Source organism: Bos indicus x Bos taurus, chromosome 8 (assembly GCF_003369695.1).
Source record: "Bos indicus x Bos taurus breed Angus x Brahman F1 hybrid chromosome 8, Bos_hybrid_MaternalHap_v2.0, whole genome shotgun sequence".
Taxonomy (NCBI): domain Eukaryota; kingdom Metazoa; phylum Chordata; class Mammalia; order Artiodactyla; family Bovidae; genus Bos; species Bos indicus x Bos taurus.
In genome coordinates, this window is record NC_040083.1 from 44,601,606 (window position 1) to 44,621,070 (window position 19,465).

At 42.8% G+C, this 19,465-nt stretch overlaps 1 protein-coding gene across 1 annotated transcript in view; it reads left to right on the top strand.

The window, feature by feature from the left end:
• The first annotated feature begins 4,339 nt into the window (after positions 1–4,339).
• PIP5K1B (phosphatidylinositol-4-phosphate 5-kinase type 1 beta) overlaps positions 4,340–19,465 on the top strand; it is a 346,195-nt gene continuing 331,069 nt past the window's right edge. The window contains exon 1 of the mRNA XM_027549417.1: positions 4,340–4,469. The gene's annotated coding sequence lies outside the window, so the exon portion shown is untranslated. The remainder of the gene's footprint in view (positions 4,470–19,465) is intronic.

The window sequence follows — 19,465 nt, forward strand, 5'->3', positions numbered from 1 at the left end:
GTGACTCTAGCCAAGGCCCAGCTGATCCCAGTTGACTCACAGACTTATGAGAAATAGTAAATGGTGATTGTTTTAGGCTATGAGTTTAGAAGTGGTTTGCCATGCAGCAATGGATAATTAATTGAACTCATAACTTAGAATAGCAACCATGTTTTATTTCTCCCAAATCTTTGATTTGGTTCTGCTGATCTGGACCAAGCTTGGCAGATCTCATTTGAACTTGTTTGTACCTCTGCAGCCAACTGAGGGCTGGCTGGTCAAGGATGACCTCAACTGCAATGACTCAGCTCTGTTCCACAGGGTCTTTCATCCTTCAGTGGGCTTGTTCTCCTGGTGATGGTAGAATTCCAAGAACAGAAGCAGAAAAGCATACAATTAAAAAAAAATAGACTTCTTTTCTTAGAGCAGTTTTGGTTCATAGCAAGATTGAAGGGAAGGTTCAGAGATTTCTCATATGCCGCCTGCCCCTACATGTGCATAGCCCCCTCCGTCATCAACATCCCCCACCTGAGGGGCACATTTGCTACACCTGGTGAACCTACACAGACAACATCGTTATCACCAAAGACCATGGTTTACATTAGGATTCATTCTTAATGAATTTTAAGGCTTTGGACAAACGTGTAATGACATCTTCATTGTTGAAGAATCATGCAGAGTAGTTTCTCTGCCCTAAAAATCCTCTGTGCTCTGCCTATTCATCCCTCCCTCCCCAACTCTGTCAGCCACTGATCTTTTTTCTGTCTCCATAGTTTTGTTTTCTCCAGAATATCATATAGTTGGAATCATACCATGTGTAGCCCTTTCAGACAGAGTTATCTCACTTAGTAATGTGCATTTAAGTTTCTTCTGTGTGTTTTCGTGGCTTGATAGCTCTTTTTTTTTTTTTTTTTTAAAAAAGCACTGGATAAAATTCTGTTTACCACAGTTTATCCATCCACCTACCAAGCAAGTCTTGGTTTACTTCCAAGTTTTTGCGATTTTGAATAAAGCTGCTATAAACATCCACATGTAGGTTTTTGTATGGCCATAAGTTTTCAGCTCCTTAGGGTATATACTAAGGAGTGTGATTGCCAAATTACATGGTAAGAGTATGTTTAGTTTTGTAAGGAAGTGAAAAACTGTTGTTCAAAGTGGCCATTGAATTTTGCATTCCCACCAGTGACGAATGAAAGTTCCTTTTGCTCCACATTCTTGCCAGCATTTGGTTTTGCCAGTGTTCTGGGATTTTGGAAATTTTAATAGATAGGTAGTGGTATTTCCTTGTTGACAAACATTTTTCAAACCTTCATTTACATCAAGTCTGCTACTGTTTCACTGATCAAAGTACAGCACATGAGTGAACACAGAGTGGGAGGGAACTACAAAGTTACAAAAAAAGGACATGGCTAAAGGGAGGTCATTAACTGGAGCCATTAATGCTATTAAATCTGTTATAAGAAATCTATGCCTGTTTCTCACAGGGGAGTACTAAATAACATTATTAAGATTTTGGACTAAGATCTGAAATCAGTTGAAAAAATTATACTCAAAATCAAGTAAAACAATTAGATAAGCATTATCTGATTTTTAAATATTTCCAGAGTTTATGGCTAAGCCATTATTGCTAATAGTTCAGTTCAGTTCAGTGGCTCAGTCTTGCCTGATTCTTTGCGACCCCATGGACTGCAGTCAGGACTCCCTGTCCATCACCAACTCCCAGAGTTTACTCAAACTCATGTCCATTGAGTCGGTGATGCCATCTAACCATCTCATCCTCTGTCATCACCTTCTCCTCCTGCCTTCAATCTTTCCCAGCATCAGGGTCTTTTAAAATGAGTCAGTTCTTCGCATCAGGTGGCCAAAGTATTGAAGCTTTGCAAAGCTTCAGCCTCAGCCCTTCCAATGAATATTCAGGACCGATTTCCTTTAGGATGGACTGGTTAGATCTCCTTGCTGTTCAAGGGACTGTCAAGAGTCTTCTCCAACACCACAGTTCAAAAGCATAAATTCTTTGGCACTCAGCTTTCTTTATTGTCCAACTCTCACATCCATACATGATTACTGGAAAAAAATCAGAGCACCTAGAATCCTGTTTAATAGTGTTAGCTCTCTAAATAGCCAGTGGGCATTCTGCTTTGTGAGTTTGCTCTGGAAACTGAAGGCTGTTGGCCTCTGTGCTTTACAGAAGGGAATCAAACAGGCTTTTAATGGAAAAGGTGTGTGTCCATTTGTAAGTAGCATAGGTGACCATATCTGAGCCATTATTTTAATTTTGATTTTATCTGTTTTTGTCTCCTCTGTATTCCCAGGAAATATCGAGAACTAACTTTGTATTTTCACTTATCATTACCTCTCTGGGAAGCAGATTTGTTTTTTCACTCCTTGGATTTCAGAACAAATATCTGAGAAGCAGAGGAGAAACTGGGATTACCATCCCCAGATCCCAGCAGTCTGCTACTTACAGCGGTATGCTGCTGCCCTCTACACGGTGATTCACACCAGGCAGATGAAGGGTTCTTTGATCTGTGTCTCTTTCCTCCACCCAGGCCTCTTTAGACCCAAGCTGAAGTTTGTTAGTCCAGCATTTCTGAGAATCAAGGAACCTGTGTTCTGGCCTGTGGGTCACTTAATATTTGGGGGTCTCAGTTTTTACTTCTGTGAAGTGATCATGCTGGACTAGATTTGTGTTCCTACTCTTAGGCTTTGAAGAGCCTAGGGTGCCAAAACCAGACACAAGTCACAGGGTCCTAAACAAGTGATGCCCTAAAACTCCCAGGGGTGGCCTGACACATCTGGAAGAGGTATGCTAGAAAAAGTTTAACAGATATGCGTTACCAAGGAATTATTGCCCTCCATTCTGAACTGAGAAGTACAAGATTTCAACTCAAAAAAAAGAGGTTTTTTCATTTGCTGAGAACTAACAGAGTATCCTTTCAAACAATTCATTTTGGCTCACCCATTAGGCGGTCGAGGATAAGGACATGAAAGGTTGGTTTTCTTGGGGCAGAATGTATCCCACGTTTCCCACGAATGTGTTTGTTTTTAAAATAAGGGTAAAGGGAAAGGATCCGCCTGCAATGCAGGAGACGCAGGTTCGATCTCCGAATGGGGAAGATCCCCTGGAGAAGGAAATGGCAACTCACTCCAGTATTCTTGCCTGGAGAATCCCAGGGACGGAGGAGCCTGGTGGGCTGCAGTCTATGGGGTCGCAGAGAGTCGGACACAACTGAAGCGACTTAGCAGCAGTAGCAGCAGGTATAGCTTCCATGATAGCAGCTCCCTCCCCTCCCCCAGACCCAAGAGAGTCCTTTAGACTTGGCCGGTGTCTTCTCCGTTGCTGGACTGACGTCGGGTGAGATTACTAGGGCCCCACGCCCACTCAGCACTGTCAGAAAGATTTGGCCCGGACCCTCATCACCGACCATCAGTGCCTGACGTCCCTCCAGCCTTCTCTCTCCCAGGACCCTATTTCTCCTACCTATTTCTATCTGTTGGGTAGGTCTTACTTCCTGGGAACACGTACTGTCTGCCTTGCCCCTTCCTGGTTAAAGTGGGGGGTTCGGCGCAAGCAGAGTCCAGCGGGCAGAAGACCAGGTGTCGAAGAGTTTAGTGGCCTGAGGAAGAGGGAGCCCTGTCCCAAGCACAGCCCTGTTTTCCAGGGCTGCAAGACTTTGAGCACTGCCGAGAAGCCCTTGGCTAGCCCTGCAGCCCTGCAGGAAGCCGCTAGATCTAGGGGCCCACTCCACCCCCTCTCTCTGTCTTAGGCACGCGGCCGCGGGACCAAGCGCCTTGTCACCAACGTCGACTCGGACGCCCAGTCCTACTGCGGTACAGGATCCCGCCGCCGCAGCTGCAAACCGGTCTGGCTTCCCTGCAGGGCGTGCGGGGATGGAGCGAGGGGGTGGAGAGAAAAGGGGAAGAGCCTGGGCGGCCGGCGGGCGGGGCCTGCAGCCTTTCAGAGCCGCGGCCGCCGCCGCGCAGCCGGCTCTCCCCGCGCCTCGCTCCGACTCCAGCGCGCTCTGCGCAGGAACCTGCGCCCAAGCCCGGGGGCGCCCTGCTCCTCAGTCCCCGGCCCCCGACCCCGAACGCGCCGCGGCCAGAGTGCGCCCGGCGGTGGAGCCGCTCAGAGCAGCGGGGGCTTCGGCGGCCGCTCGGGGCTCAGTCTGGCCGCAGGACCAGCGGGGAAGGAAGGGGAAAGCGGGGACACACTCCGGCCGCGGCGCGCGCGCATTGCACACTCGCAGCCGCGCGCCCCCGCTGAGGCGCGTCGGGGGCGAGTTTGGTCCCGCGGCTGGGGCCCCGGCACCTGCCCGCTCCGCGCGCTGCGCCCGGCCCGGGCCCCGCCCCGCTGACCACCCCCCCTCCCCCCCGCCCCTTGCCTGCAAGGCTCTCCTTTCGACCCGGGGAAGAGACAACGTCCCGATAACTTGCACGCTGTGGCGCAACTGGTCTCGACACCGGAGGTGCCCGAAGGCTGTCCCGGTGAGGTAAGTTTCCTGCGCGTCCCCTGCCCCTCCTCCCGCGACCCTCCTTTTGGACTCGAGCTTGGGGGCTCTAAGTCTCGGATGAATCCTGGCGATCTCTCGACGCTCAGACTTTGTCCGTCTGGTGCTGGAGGTAGGGTGGAGGGGGTTCGCGTGGCCACCGAAGCGGGACCTTCATTCCTCCGGGCCACGGCTGCGCGCTCCCCGCGGGCACCCACTCCGCTTACTACCCGGATCCCCGGGGCCGCAGTGACACTGGGGATCACTCTGGGTTCACTTGAACCGGAGCCCCCTTCCCTTTTTCTGGGTAGCCAGCTGAGTTTGGCTGCAACAAGAGAGCTCTCCCACCACCCTCCCCGGATATTAAACAGCGGCGAACTTGTTAGGCGCCCCTGGGATCTCAAGAGGGGCTTGCGAGTCGGTGTTCTGGTCATTTCTGGCGCTGGAGCCGGATTGAACAGGTGCGGCGTGGTTTCAACCTAAATGCAGCAATATACAGACTTCTGCGTTTTACCTGCTTCTCTTCCCCAGCCGGGTCAACGTGACGCTTCAACAGCTGGGACGCGGGGTGGTGGGAGTGTGGGGGCACCGGAGAGGGAGAACTCCGAGGTTTGATTTGCCAAACCGGTGCCAAGAGTCACCAAAACAGAAGACAACAAATGGCAGCTTATCGTTCATCTATGCAGATAAGCCTGTTGTCAGTTCTTACCCCCCACCCACCCCCAACTCACTTGTCTGTGGTGCCTGGCGTGGTTGGATGGAAACCTGTTCCAGAGTTGTTTGGATAGGCTGATGAATTTTTTCTTCTGATCAACTGAAATCTGGGTTCTCAGCAAGGAAATGCTAGTTACTCTGATTTTTTTTTTTTTTTAAAGGCAACTAGCGTGTTGCAGACCAAAAATACTGCGCACCCCCACTCCCCCACTCTTCTATTTTTCTATGATATTCTCAGCCTGCCAGGGGCCCTAGCTCTAAGGTGAGTGACCCTTGAGAGGCCGGTTGGGCCTAAGAATGTGCTAGTCACCCGCAAAGAAGCAGCAGTCTCCCCATCAGTACTACCGAGCATGGGTTTGGGTAACCCTTGTTGCCCTCCCGGTGAAAAGCATCCACCCAGGCTTCTGTCTCTTCTATGTAAAGGCTGAAGTGCTGGGAGTGGAGAAAAGCCAAAGGGTTGGATTCCTTACCACTTTTAATGTGATGAAGTGTAATAGTGTTCATGGAAGCTTTTGTCAGGGCATTTCCAGTCGAAAGGAGGCCCTAGAAATAAACCTTTCTCAGATAAGTCCTTGCCAGTGGGAAGTTGAGTAAGCAGCAAGCATAATCTCTGAGCTGAGGGAAATGGTGCCTTCTGTGAGGACTTAGGAAAACTGATGAGAAAGCTGGTAAGACTGAGACTGATGCATAATGACGTCTTAGTTGGGGAGGAACACTTTAAAAAATGAATAAAATCTTGTTATATCTTTGTCCAAATAAGACTAGAGGGATTTGGTAATACCTCACATTTGCATCAATGCCTTGCTTTGTAAATGCTTTTTCATATTCTCTAAAGGGCTGTTCTGGTGGCTCAATGGTAAAGAACCTGCCTGCCAATGTAGGAGGCTCAGGTTCGATCCCTGGGTCTGGAAGATTCCCCAGATAAGGAAATGGCAACCCACTCCAGTATTCTTTGCTGGAAAATCCCATGGACAGAGGAATCCCATGGGCTATAGTCCATGGGGTTCCAAGAGTCGGATTTGAGTTAGCAACTGAAACAATAACAACATTCTCTGAAAAACTTTTAATTCTGACCATTTCAGGGAGGAGGGCAAAAATTATTAACCAGATATTCACAAGAGGAATATGAGGCTCACAGGATTAATGACTTATCAAGGTAACAAGTGGCTGGAATTAGAGTTGAAGCCAGGTTGTCTGAAGGAGAAGGCAATGGCAACCCACTCCAGTACTCTTGCCTGGAAAATCCCATGGACGGAGGAGCCTGGTAGGCTGCCGTCTATGGGGTCACGCAGAGTCGGACCCGACTGAGTGACTTCACTTTCCCTTTTCACTTTCATGCATTGGAGAAGGAAATGGCGACCCACTCCAGTATTCTTGCCTGGAGAATCCCAGGGACGGCAGAGCCTGGTGGTCTGCCATCTATGGGGTCACACAGAGTCAGACAACACTGAAGCGACTTAGTAGCAGCAGCAGGTTATCTGAAATCATTACCACCACTATTATCATCCACCCAGTGCTACTTCTGTGCTTGTATAAGGTTTTTACAATGGCCAGACATTTCTGCATTTATTGCGGTTTGCACTGTCTCACTGTGAATTACTGTTCAAATTTCAACAGTTGAGAAAACTGAGGTTTAGACAAGAGATTAGTTTTGTATAGTATCATGTCTAATCTAGTAGAGTTTACAAGACTAGAACTCAAAGCTCTTGATGTCTAGTCCTTGGCTTTGTAGATTGTGACATTGTTTCACTTCTGACAACAATGAGGAGACATCATGGGATACAATACATCGGGGACTATTAAGCATGCTTGCTCATGACCTGGGTTCTAGTTCTGGCAGTATACTTGACTGTGTGTTTTTCTTTAGTCTCTAAGTTGTGTCTGGCTCTTCTGTGACCCCATGGACTGTAGCCCACAAAGCTCCTCTGTTCATGGGATTTTCCAGGCAAAAACATATAAGAGTGGGTTGCCATTTTCTCCTCCAGGGATTTAGCTGTATAACTTGGACCAAATCCTACCACCTTTGAGCCTCAAGTCTCTCACATATAAAACAAGAAGTTTGTATTGAGTTATTTTTCTCTTTCTGGTTTAAGCATTCTATAATGCTTATTAATATATTTGTAATCCGTTAAAATCATTTCTCTAGGGGAAAGAAAATTTTTCACCCTGTGTTAAGGTAATCCGAATTACCTATTCCACTTGTAATTTACTTCCCCTTCATCACATATCACTTAATGAGGTGGTTCAGACAGTAGAGAATCTGCCTGCAGTGCAGGAGACTTGGGTTTGATCCTTGGGTCGGGAAGATTCCCTTGAGAAGAGAATGGCTACCCACTCCAGTGTTCTTTCCTAGAGAATGCTGTGGACAAAGGAGCCTGGTGGGCTGCAGTCCATGGGATCACAAAGAGTCAGACGTGACTGAGCGATTAACACACACTTCCCCTTCATCACATACCACTTAATGAAGGGAAAGAAAATTCCAAGGGCACTTTAGCTTAGCATCTATGTTGTTTAATAGTATTGTTTTATTTGGAAATATTCTCAGGGGCTGAACTACTCTAAAATGTCAAGATTTACCTGAATATTACAGACTGTCAATTCATACCTTCATTTATTTTTTTGGCTTTGGGATTTGATATGGTAAGTAGTCAATGAAGAGTTGAATGAAGGAGGAAAACAAAGCATCTTGTCATCCTTAGAAAGCATCTCATCATGTAAATTCCCAACATCTGCTGCCCCATAAGGTAATTTACCTATGGGAGGTGTGCCTCCTGGAGCTGGCAGACGCATGTTGTGTCTTTCCTTCCCAATTACATCATATAAAGATGAGTGTTTATTTCTCGGTGTAGACCATAAACTGACATCTATGTCATTCTCTTTTGCTTGCCTCTTGCCTGCCTTAGTTGTTAGTAATGTGCAACTGGCTGAAATATACATTCCTAGAAATTGACTTCTGCCCTTTCCTGAAAGAATATGTCTTGAGATGAAGATACCAACCATTCTTATATTTGGGTAAATTTCAGTATATGCTAATACTGACTCGTGGTTTCAGAGGAGGAACCTAATTAACAAAATCAACCTCGCTTCTGTTCCCTCTAAGAATCCTCTTCTCTTTCCACCCATCCTTCCTATATGCACAAAAGAGTGTTTTAACTTTTAGAAGAATGATGACAAATAATTAGAATGGGTCTTACTGATTCAGCCGTGGAGGATTGAGGTAGATTTCTTTCTGATAAAGAATTCAGAATCTTGGGCCTTTTATGGGTAAAATAGCTGAGGCTTGGAGAGGTGAATTGACTGCTTGTAGACTCACAGATGTTGAGCAGGAGGACTACGGCTAATGTGAAATTCTTAAGATTCTTACTCAAGGTTTTACTAGGGATTCTATGGTGAGAGTGCATTTTTGACTTCTAGAAATCATAGAGATTAACAGAAAATTTCTGTTTACTAGTAATTATTCATAAGGTGTCACATTTTTGGTTTCATATTTATATTTTTACATCTTCTTGTCCAAACAGATAATAAAGGAGACAATGTCCATTTTCATCCATTCACTATGATTCTCTTGGCTTATATATATCACTAGACTCAGAGTTAGTACTTTGCTTCAACCAGTGCTTGGGGAGAAGGAACTATTTGAATAGAAATACAAATGTATGGTAGTTTTCCAGACTTTTCTTCCTGGTTAATAAAGCCAGAAGCCACAGGCCTTGTCATACATGGATAAAGTCATAAATATGTATACATTTAATTTGCATATTCATTTAAGTTGTACTTCTGTTAAATGGTGAGTCAGAACATTAATATCCTGGAAAAATAATTCTTTTCTCCTATGGCTGGAGCCTTCATTAGTTACTCTGTAAAAATCAAGCCTGAAATATATTTGTTGCAGAAACATGTTCTTTTTGTATCAAGCACATTAACTGGGGTTGGAAGGAGTCCTTTTATTTTTCTAGAAGCTGCCCAGTTAGAACTGTACATTATGTAGCTCAGCTGTTCATTTGTGGACTTATCTAAGGCAGTTCTTCTAAATGCCAGGGAAATGGAGGAGGGAAGAAACCTAGCCTTTTGTTTTATTTAGTATTTTTCTTTTTTGTTTTTAATGTTAAGCTTAATCTCTTGATGACATTTTTGAAGTACTGTTTAGTCAAAATTGGCTGCTATTGATGAAGCGTTTTATTCAGTCAGGTTCCTTTCAGGATAAAAGATTAGACCAGGGAAACCAGGCTTAATTTTATGTATTCCATTCTCAATTGTATCTACTTGTGTCTAACTTCATTAGAGGGGTGTGTGTGTGTGTTAGTCACTTGGTCATGTCCAACTCTTTGTGACCCCATGGACTATACAGCCTGACAGGCTCCTCTGTCCATGGAATTTTCCAGGCAAGAATACTGGAGTGGGTAGCCATTCTTTTCCCCAGGGGATCTTCCCAACCCAGGGGTCTAACCCAGGTCTTCCACATTGCAGGAGATTCTTTACTATCTTGGCCACCAGGGAAGTCCATCAGAGGTATGTAAAGAGATAGTATAGGAAAACACAGGAGCCCTACCCAAATTAGGTTACTCTTGGGAAGATTTGAAACATAATAACTGAGATGTCTTTACATGTCTAGTCAACTGACAGTTCTTAGGTATTATAATTTTAAGTTAAACCTGTGTTTGAAAGACAACTCCCTGAAGTGTGTACTCTTCTTTTAGAAAGTCTTCTGCGTTGTTTATGGGATGAAATAACAGTAGGTGTTCAGTATGTTTGGAGGAGTTGACTAATGCGTGAGCAAGTTCTTGAGACCTGTTTCTCTAAAGGTTTTAGAAAGTCAGGTATAAAATTTTATATTGAACTACATAGCATTTGTGTGTAGTACTGCTCAACTAAAAATGGGCTTGTGTCTTTCAGTAGAGTTTCTTCAGGCAAGGATGGGGCTTGCAAGCACTGCAGGCCCAGGAAATACAATATAATTACCTTGAATTGGAACTAAAATCCCAGGACTAAAGACACAAGACTGTAGAAAGTTCCTCTGTTTTGTAAGATAAAGGTGATACTTAAGCCATTGCTATCCAATAATGTTGAGCAAGGGGTTTAGGAGGAAATTATAGCTAGCCATAAAAATGTGTTTCTTTGCTTCATAGATTTACACAAGAAATTCAGTAGATTTTACTTATTGAGTAGTGAATTTTTTCTTTCTTTCTTTCTTTTTTTTTTTTTTTACTTAAGGATAGTTGATTTCCGGAGAAGGCAATGGCACCCCACTCCAGTACTCTTGCCTGGAAAATCACATGGACAGAGGAGCCTGGTAGGCTGCAGTCCATGGGGTTGCTAGGAGTCGGATGTGACTGAGCGACTTCACTTTTCACTTTCATGCACTGGAGAAGGAAATGGCAACCCACTCCAGTGCTCTTGCCTGGAGAATCCCAGGGACGGGGGAGCCTGGTGGGCTGCAGTCTCTGGGGTCACACAGAGTTGGACACAACTGAAGCGACTTAGCAGCAGCAGTTGATTTTCAATGTTATTGATTTCTGAGGTACAGCAAAGTTGCGCATATATGTGTGTGTGTGTGTGTATATATATATATACACACACACATACATTCTTTTAAAAATTCTTTCCATTATGGTTTATCATAGGATATTGTACATAGTTCCCTGTGCTGTACAATAGGACCTTGTTATTTATCCAGGATTTTCAACATTTAAAGCATACTTTAAAAAATACTACTATCAGCATAATTATCTCTTGATCATTTGGTCACAGCATTTACTGATAAAGTAAGGAAACAAAACAACAATAAAAAGAAGCAAAACTATGACCAGCTTGAGGAAGTGGTAAGTGCATCATAGGTGTTTAGCTGATATTTGCCAGTGGGAAAGGTTAGGCATCACATTTTGTTTATTTTTGTATTCTTGGAACTTAGCATTATGTATGGGAAAAGGTGGGGATTTAATAAATATATACTGAACAGCTTATGAATTTACATGAAGACTACTCTTCAAAACCTTGAGACATTTCATGATTATTCTGATTTTATTATTTTCCAGACCCTCTTAGAAATGTCAGGCAGACTGATAAACACTAGTTTCAGTAGTTTATAGTAATCCTTCTTTTTATATCATAAATGGTATTTATTCACCAGACCGCCAACTTTTTTTAACCAATGTTCCTAGGAATGATTTTTTTTCTCTTCCTTAACAGAAATAATAATCTAAATAGGAAATCTGTTCTTTCTACTGTTTATAATTATCAGATAAACATTTTTAAAGCTCCCAGAGTGGCATAAGAGTGAATTTGGTTCAGGATACACAGACAAGAATGGACTTTAAGCTTTTCTGCTGCTGCTGCTACTGCTAAGTCGCTTCAGTCATGTCTGACTCTGTGCGACCCCATAGACGGCAGCCCACCAGGTTCCCCCATCTCCGGGATTCTCCAGGCAAGAACACTGGAGTGGGTTGCCGTTTCCTTCTCCAATGCAGGAAAGTGAAAAGTGAAAGGGAAGCCGCTCAGTTGAGTCTGACTCTTAGCGACCCCATGGACTGCAGCCTACCAGGCTCCTCTGTCCATGTGATTTTCCAGGCAAGAGTACTGGAGTGGGGTGCCATTGCCTTCTCCTTAAGCTTCTCTAAGTTAATCAATTTAAATGTCACCTCCTCTAGAGACTCTCTGATCATCTAACTAAAGGGGACCTTCTTCATATGTTTTCTTCACCTATCACAGTAGATACTTATACATTTATGTATTTTACTTTTTTTTTTTATCATGTCTACTCAGACTCACACTCAAGATTATAAACTCCTTAAGGGTGGATGTCATGGTTCCTTAACATTGCTTATCAAGAAAATGCTTGACATAAAATAGGTGCCCAGCAAACATGTAAGTCAGTGAATGAATAGGTCCCATTCATCTTGTCAAGATGAATTGGACCACCACTGAGGTTTCTCAAGCCAAACAGTCTGCGTTGTGAAGATTGTTCTTAAAGGCTGGCTGTGACAACTCCATGAGAATGGCAACTAGGTCCTCCAGAAGAAGGTAACAGTGATGGTTTAGGTTCTGGCATCAGTATGAAGAGGTATCTCTATATAAAGAGTTCTTGCTTTTTCTTTTTCAAAAATAACAGAACAAATAAGTAGAAATTATGAAGCATAAGACAAAACATTAGGAAACTATTAAAATAAGGTCTGAAAGTACAAAAATCCCAAACATATGTAACTCTTAAGTGAGATACCATAGTGATAATATACAGGGCAACTTCCTATGACACTCCAGGTAAAGCTTCCCAACTTCATCTGGTTCCTTTTTAAATGTTAGTTAGACATAGCCATTATCCAGTCTCAGGAAGAAGCCAGGTTCTTGGGTGTTGTCCCTAGAACTGAGGACTTGTTAGAAATGCAGATTCTTATACTGTACCCCAGGCTAACTGAGTCAGAAACTCTGGGGATGGGGATCAACAATCTGAATGACAAGTGATTCTGATGCACGCTCGATATTGGTGTGTGTGTGCATGCTCATGCTTAGTTGCTTCAGTCACGTCTCTTTGCAACTCCATGGACTAGCCCACGAAGATCCTTTGTCCATGGGAATTCTCCAGGCAAGAATACTGAAGTGGGTTGCCATGCCTTCCTCCAGGGGATCTTCACAACTTAGGGATTGAACCCACTTATGCTGTGTGTCCTGCACTGCAGGTGGATTCTTAACCCACTGAGCCACTTGGGAAATCCCAATATTGGCAGGAAATGGTAAACCCATTGCTCAAAATCTAAGCCTCCTGAAGTGCTTGGTATTCCCAGATGAATTTCAGGGTGTATGGAGAGGGTGCCATCTGCCTGCTCTAGAAATACCAGAGGAGAGATAGAGCCAGTTTTGGCTTTTCTCACATCCTTGTAGACCACAAGAGAACAACTTCATATGACTGTATTGGGTATCAAGGACTTTAGATAGTACAAACAAGCTCTGGATAGTCACTGGCCCCTGCCAAGTGGTGGGTACTCCTGGGGCTGGGAGATGCACCAGGGTATGTGGATGATGGGCATAGCTTATGTTTGGGTGTTGCTTCAGTAGGGTGCCCGGTGGAAGAATGATTTTGAGAGCTAGTGGTTGTCTAAGAAATAGTGCTTTGCTGACAATTCTGAGTATTTCAAGTCAGTTCAACATACTAAATGTTGATGGAATCCTTAGCCAGGACAGTATCAAGTGCTAGGGGGTATACAAAAAAGTACAGCATGGTTCTGGCTCCACTGTGCTGACTTGCTCTGTTCCAGGCACTTCTCAAGTGCTGTTTCTCCTCATCTTCACCATGCTCCTGATGGTGGGCTGCAGCTTCCTCACTGATAAAGGGGAAATTGGAAACCTGACTGGGCTAGGTGCATGCTCATGGACACAGTCGGTAAGAGACGGTTCCATCTCTGGATTTTCTGATTTTAAAGCCCTCATTCTCTTCTGTTTCAAACACTTGTGTCTCAAAATGTAATTTTGGAGCAAGAATTTAAAAAGAAAGACATAAGTGGATCTAAAATTTACACCTCCAACCTAGGCCTCTCTATGAGCACTAGATTACATAATTGACATTGCACTTGGCTATCTCAAAGGCACCTGAAATTTTTCATGTCCAAAACCATAATCCTGATCTTTTCCTGCCTTGTCCTTTTGCTTAGCTCTGTGATGGACATCGCTAGCCACTGCCTCATAGGAAATAGAAACTTGGAGCTATACTTGACCCCATCTTTCTCATCCACCACATCTAACCTATCACCTATTTCTGTCAATCTTGCTTGCTGAATACCTCCCTCTTCCATCTGGGTCTCATAGTTTCTGCTGATTCTGCCCTAGTCCAACTTCTCATTTCTCTGCTGGATTCTAACCATCACCTCCCTGGGCTCCTGAGTCCACTCTGGCCCTCCTCTAATCCATCATCCATACTGCAGCCAGAGCAATTGAAGTGGCTGGAAAGGACCCTAGGTGTGCTGGCTGGATCCTTACCTCTCACACCCAGGCAGGCCCTTCAGGAAGCAGACACATTTTGGCCCCTGGGGCTCTCCAGATCTGTAGCTTTAGAACTCTTGCACAAGTCTGAGGACTTGCTCTTCCAAACAACATCCTACTTTGATGGTTTTGTTTCCTGGAATGTGGTCAGGCCATGGTCATAACTATAGCTGGCTGCTCTTACAGCCACAGGATGAAGACTCCAGTGTGATCCTAGGGTCTTGCCCAAGCCTCACCAAATACCAAGATTTTATAGTGCACTTGGGCTTCCCTGGTGGCTCAGCAGTAAAGAATCCCAGGAAATGTAAGAGAAATCCAGGGGTTCGACCCTGGGTGGGAAGATCCCCTGGAGAAGAAAATGGCAACCCACTCTAGTTTTCTTGCCTGGAAGATTCCAAGAACAGAGGAGCCTGGTGGGCTATAGTCCATAGGATCGCAAAGAGTTGGCCATGACTGAGCAACTGAGCACACAGGCGATATTCTAACAGGAACCAAAGACTGCTGTTTAGATAAGAGAAAAGCAGTTGTTGAGTAAGGAGTTAGTTAAAGGCTAAAAACATTATCTTTGATCTTCTAGGTATTTTTAGGATGAATATGAAACGGGATTGTAGGATCCTTTAGAGACCAGTTAACAGAAATTAGCTTACGCTAAGCTTGCTTTTAATTTTTGCACATGGCTTTTTCAGTTACTCAGTCCCTTGAACTGTAAATAATAGAGAAATACCAAATTATATTAATCAGCTTGGTCTACTGAAACAAAGTAACACAGACTGGATGGCTTGCAAACAACAGAAACTTATTTCTCACAGTTCTGGAGGCTGTTCATCTGAGATCAGGATGCCAGCATGGTCCGGTTCTGGTGAGAACCCTCTTCTGGGTTGCAGACTGCCGACTTCTCATTGTCATCAAATGGTGGAAAGAGAGCAAGAACCCTCTCTGGGGTCCCTTTCATAAGAACACTAAACCCATTCATAAAGGACCCCTTTTCATAGCCAGGTCACCTCCCAAAGGCTCCATCTTCTAATATCATCACACTGTGGTTTAGGATTTCAAAATATGAATTTGAGGGGTGTAGGTTCACATACGCAACCCTTTGTGGCCAACTCAGTGCCCTCTAAGAAGCACATTCTATGTTGAAAGCCAGGACAGACATAGACATATAAATAATATATTCAAAACAAAGATTCATGGAACAATACTTAGCCTAGACTGTGTGAGATGTGCTCTTCTTGTTGTCCTGTTGCTAAGTCATGTCCCTTCTTTGCAACCCCATGGACTGCAGCATGCCAGGCTTCCTTGTCCTTTGCTGTTTTCTGGAGTTTGCTCCAACTCATGTCCATTGAGTCTATGATGCCATCCAGCCATCTCAGTATTTTCTGATAAGTTCCATCCCACCTCCAACCTCTACCAAATATGATCTTGATCTTCCATGTTGGTTTTACTCCCTGTTGTTGGGCTGAGACCTGCAATTTGGAAGACATGAATCTATTCTACTATCCCCTCCAGTGCTGCCTTTGCAGAAGCTCAGTCCAGAGGTGTATATTTATTGAGGGCCTCTCTGTCATTCCCCATCCACTGATCTTTCCACCCTTGTGGGTTCAGGGAGGGTTGTGAGTTAACAACCCTATAAGACTCTCCCTGCAAAGTTTTAATTTCTGTCAAAAAACATTGTGAGATTGGAGAGTAGGCATCTAATAGAACTTGGTGTTGGGGAAAATCAACTCATAAAACCACTTTGTCTGCTATACAGGGTAAGTCACCTACAGTGATGCAATATGACCTTTAAACTGGGGCATGGCTACAGTTTTTCATAGAATGCTCATTCAAAAGTTCCTAATAATTTATTTTAGCAAGAACCTAAGGTACTGTAAGAAGAAAAATGAAACTAACCTAAAAAATATGTCAAGAACAGTTTGACAGCATGTTTTTTTTCTGCCTGAAATTCATTGAGACATCAAGTCTGCCAATTTTAATTGGCTATTCAAGCATAAAATGAAAGGAGCTTAAAACAGGGAACTCTTATTTTTTTAAATAATTCATTTATTTTTTATTGAAGGATAATTGCTTTACAGAATTTTGTTTTCTGTCAAATCTCAACATGAATCAGCCATAGGTATACATATATCCACTCCCTTTTGAATTTACCTCCCATCTTCCTCCCCATCCAACCCCTCTAGATTGATACAGAGCCCCTGTTTGAGTTTCCTGAGCCATACAGCAAATTCCCGTTGGCTATCTATTTTGCATATGGTAATGTAAGTTTCCATGTTTCTCTTTCCATATATCTCACCCTCTCCTCCCCTCTCCCCATGTCCATAAGTCTATTCTCTCTCTCTGTTTCTCCATTGCTGCCCTGTAAGTAAACTCTTAAGTACCATTTTTCTAGATTCCGTATATATGCATTAAAATACGGTATTTCTCTTTCTCTTTCTGACTTACTTCACTCTGTATAATAGGTTCTAGGTTCATCCACTTTATTAGAATCAACTCAAAGTTGTTCCTTTTAATGGCTGAGTAATATTCCATTGTGTGTATGTACCACATCTTCTTTATCCATTCATCTGTTGATGGACATTTAGGTTGCTCCCATATTCTAGCTACTGTGTATAGTGCTGCAATGAACAATGGGATACATGTGTCTTTTTCAATTTTGGTTTCCTCAGGGTATATGCCTAGGAGTGGGATTGCTAGGTCATATGGTGGTTTTATTCCTAGTTTTTTAGGGAATCTCCATACGGTGTTCCATAGTGGCTATATCAATCTACATTCCCACAAACAGTGCAAGAATGTTCCCTTTTCTCCACTCCCTCTCTAGCATTTACTGCTTGTAGACTTTTTGATGATGGCTGTTCTGACTGGTGTGAGGTGATACCTCATTATATTTTTGTTTGCATTTCTCTAATAATGAGTGATGTTGAGCATCTTTTCATGTGTTTTACAACAGGTTACTCTTGACTACTCAGAACTTTGGGGCAGGCTGTTTACTTCTAGAACAAATTTCTTGATTGCTAAGGGTTTGCTTACTTAAGAATCCAAATTTATTATAGCCAATTTTTGTATAGAAAATTTCCCCAAAGTTGCCACTACCTTCCCTGATTCTTCAAAAGATTTTACAGCATAGAGTATATCTCATTTGTATAATAAAATGATAACTTCAGATTCATTCAGGGATATAAAGCTCTTTGCTCTTGAACCCAGTGGCCCCACTTTGCTAATATTGAAAATCTTACCTGCCTTTTTAAAAATATTTTTTGACCCCGTTTCTGTGACTTTCAACAGTGATAACCCTTCCACTCGTTGTTTGTTACTGAGAATGTGTTGTGATCTTGGAAGCCAGGTAACACCTTTGTTATCTGAATTGTGTTTCCCAAATAGACTCATCTTACTCATTGACTTGAAACTTATTTTAAGAAAGAAAAAGTGACTTTTTTAGGGAAAATCTCAAGCAAGCAAGCTTTAGTTTTTCTCATTCATTTAGTTCTTCAGCCAATAAAGAGTATGGTTTTCTTATCGTTTTTTGGGCTAAGATAAAGTGCTACCTTTTTAGGCTGAGATATTCATGGTTTCCTTTTTATTTGTATAAAATATTTGTGTGTGTTTACTACATTATGGTCTAAAGCATACTTTCATAGGCTTTTTTTCCCCCATTTAAACAGTGGTAATTTATGGGTGTAATGGTGAGACTTTCATTTTTAATATTTTATGCCTTTGGAAGTTATAGATTACCAAAGGTAACTCATTTTCCATTGGAAAAATTGCATAGAAACTTCTCCAGTCTCTCTGATGTCCATCTTCTATTGGAAAAAATAACTTTAATACCTACAATAAAACAAGGGAGGTGAATATGAAAATTTTAACTTATTTTTAAGAAGTGGTGAGAGCTAGACTGTTGTTAGTCTTAATGCATTCGTATATGGAAACAGTAGTGTCATTGCTTTGGCAAGCTCTATTTAAATGCTCTTTATTGTTTTCCCCAAGACAGGTAGTTTAGGCAGAGTGGTGAAGATTTTTGGAAAATGAGAAATCAGTCTCTCATGCTAAGGGTTAAGAGAGAAACATGCCTTTGCTTATGCTTGTTTATAAAAGATTGAATGGAAATAGAACCTTTAAGATTTGTGTGGAGGTGGGCTTCACTATTTAGTTTTGCAGTTTCTCAGAAACTTCCTCTCCTACATGGCAACTTATATTGTAAACATGATGCATCATTTCATTTCATGCAAACCATATATACAGAACAGTCACTCTCCACATATGTCAGAAGACTTCTGGCAGCTTTTTAGAATTGAGCCTGAAGTATCCTCCCCACGCACCTAGCAGCTTTAGAGATGGTCGCAAGCACTTCTTGATATTCCATTTTTGTTGTTTTCATCATTGTCCGCCTCTCACACTGGAAAGTGAACTTCTACAAGGGGAGGGACCGTGTGTGTTGGCTCTTGTATGCCCAGCACCTAGAAAAGTGTTTAGCACAGATAGCTCTCAGTGGATGTTTGTTGAATCAATGAATGATTTTCTTAAGCCACAGTTGTCTTTTCTTTCTCTTCTTAGGTCCTCCTCCTTTCTAAAATGTTAACAAGTCTAGCTGCTAGTCTTCCAACTGATTTCAAGTTCCTTTCCCAATGAGCAGCCTTGTTTTTGGCCAAATTGTACTCTTTTTGTCCATCTCTTGCTTTTTGGCCTGTAACATTTAGAACTATTTAATAATTCATGCTTCACTCTCTCTCAGTCACTTATCTGCTCTTGTGAGCCCAACTCTTACCTCTATGAAAAATACTTATATTATAAAATCTATACTTGTACCTTTTAAAAACATGAATTGATCTGCATTCCTAAATTCTAGATTTTCATCAGATACCTTTTTTTTTTTAACCTGCTCCTGAAATTTTAGCAGTCTTTTTATTTTGCTCATCGTTATTTCTGTGCAGCTACCAAGTCACGAGGAAATTTTTTTTTTTAAATTTTCTTCCATTTTCACGTGTATTTCCTATATTAAACACCTCCTACCTGGACATCATAGCAGCTTCCCAAATGGTTCCAATACCTCCCCCCTCTCCCTTTTTAGTCAGTTATAATACCTGCTATCAGAGATTATAATTTTATCAGTACCATGCCCCCAAATCCTTAGATGCTTTGTTATGCCCCAAATCTAAATGCTTTGGTTTTGTCCATAAGACCATAGTTGACCATTCATCCTCATCATCATCACTGTTGTTGTCATTGTCATCTTTGTAGTAGTGATAGCAACTACCATTTCTTAAACTTTTACTCTGTACCAACCACAACACAGAAGACATAAAGCCATAACATTTCCTGGTATGTTT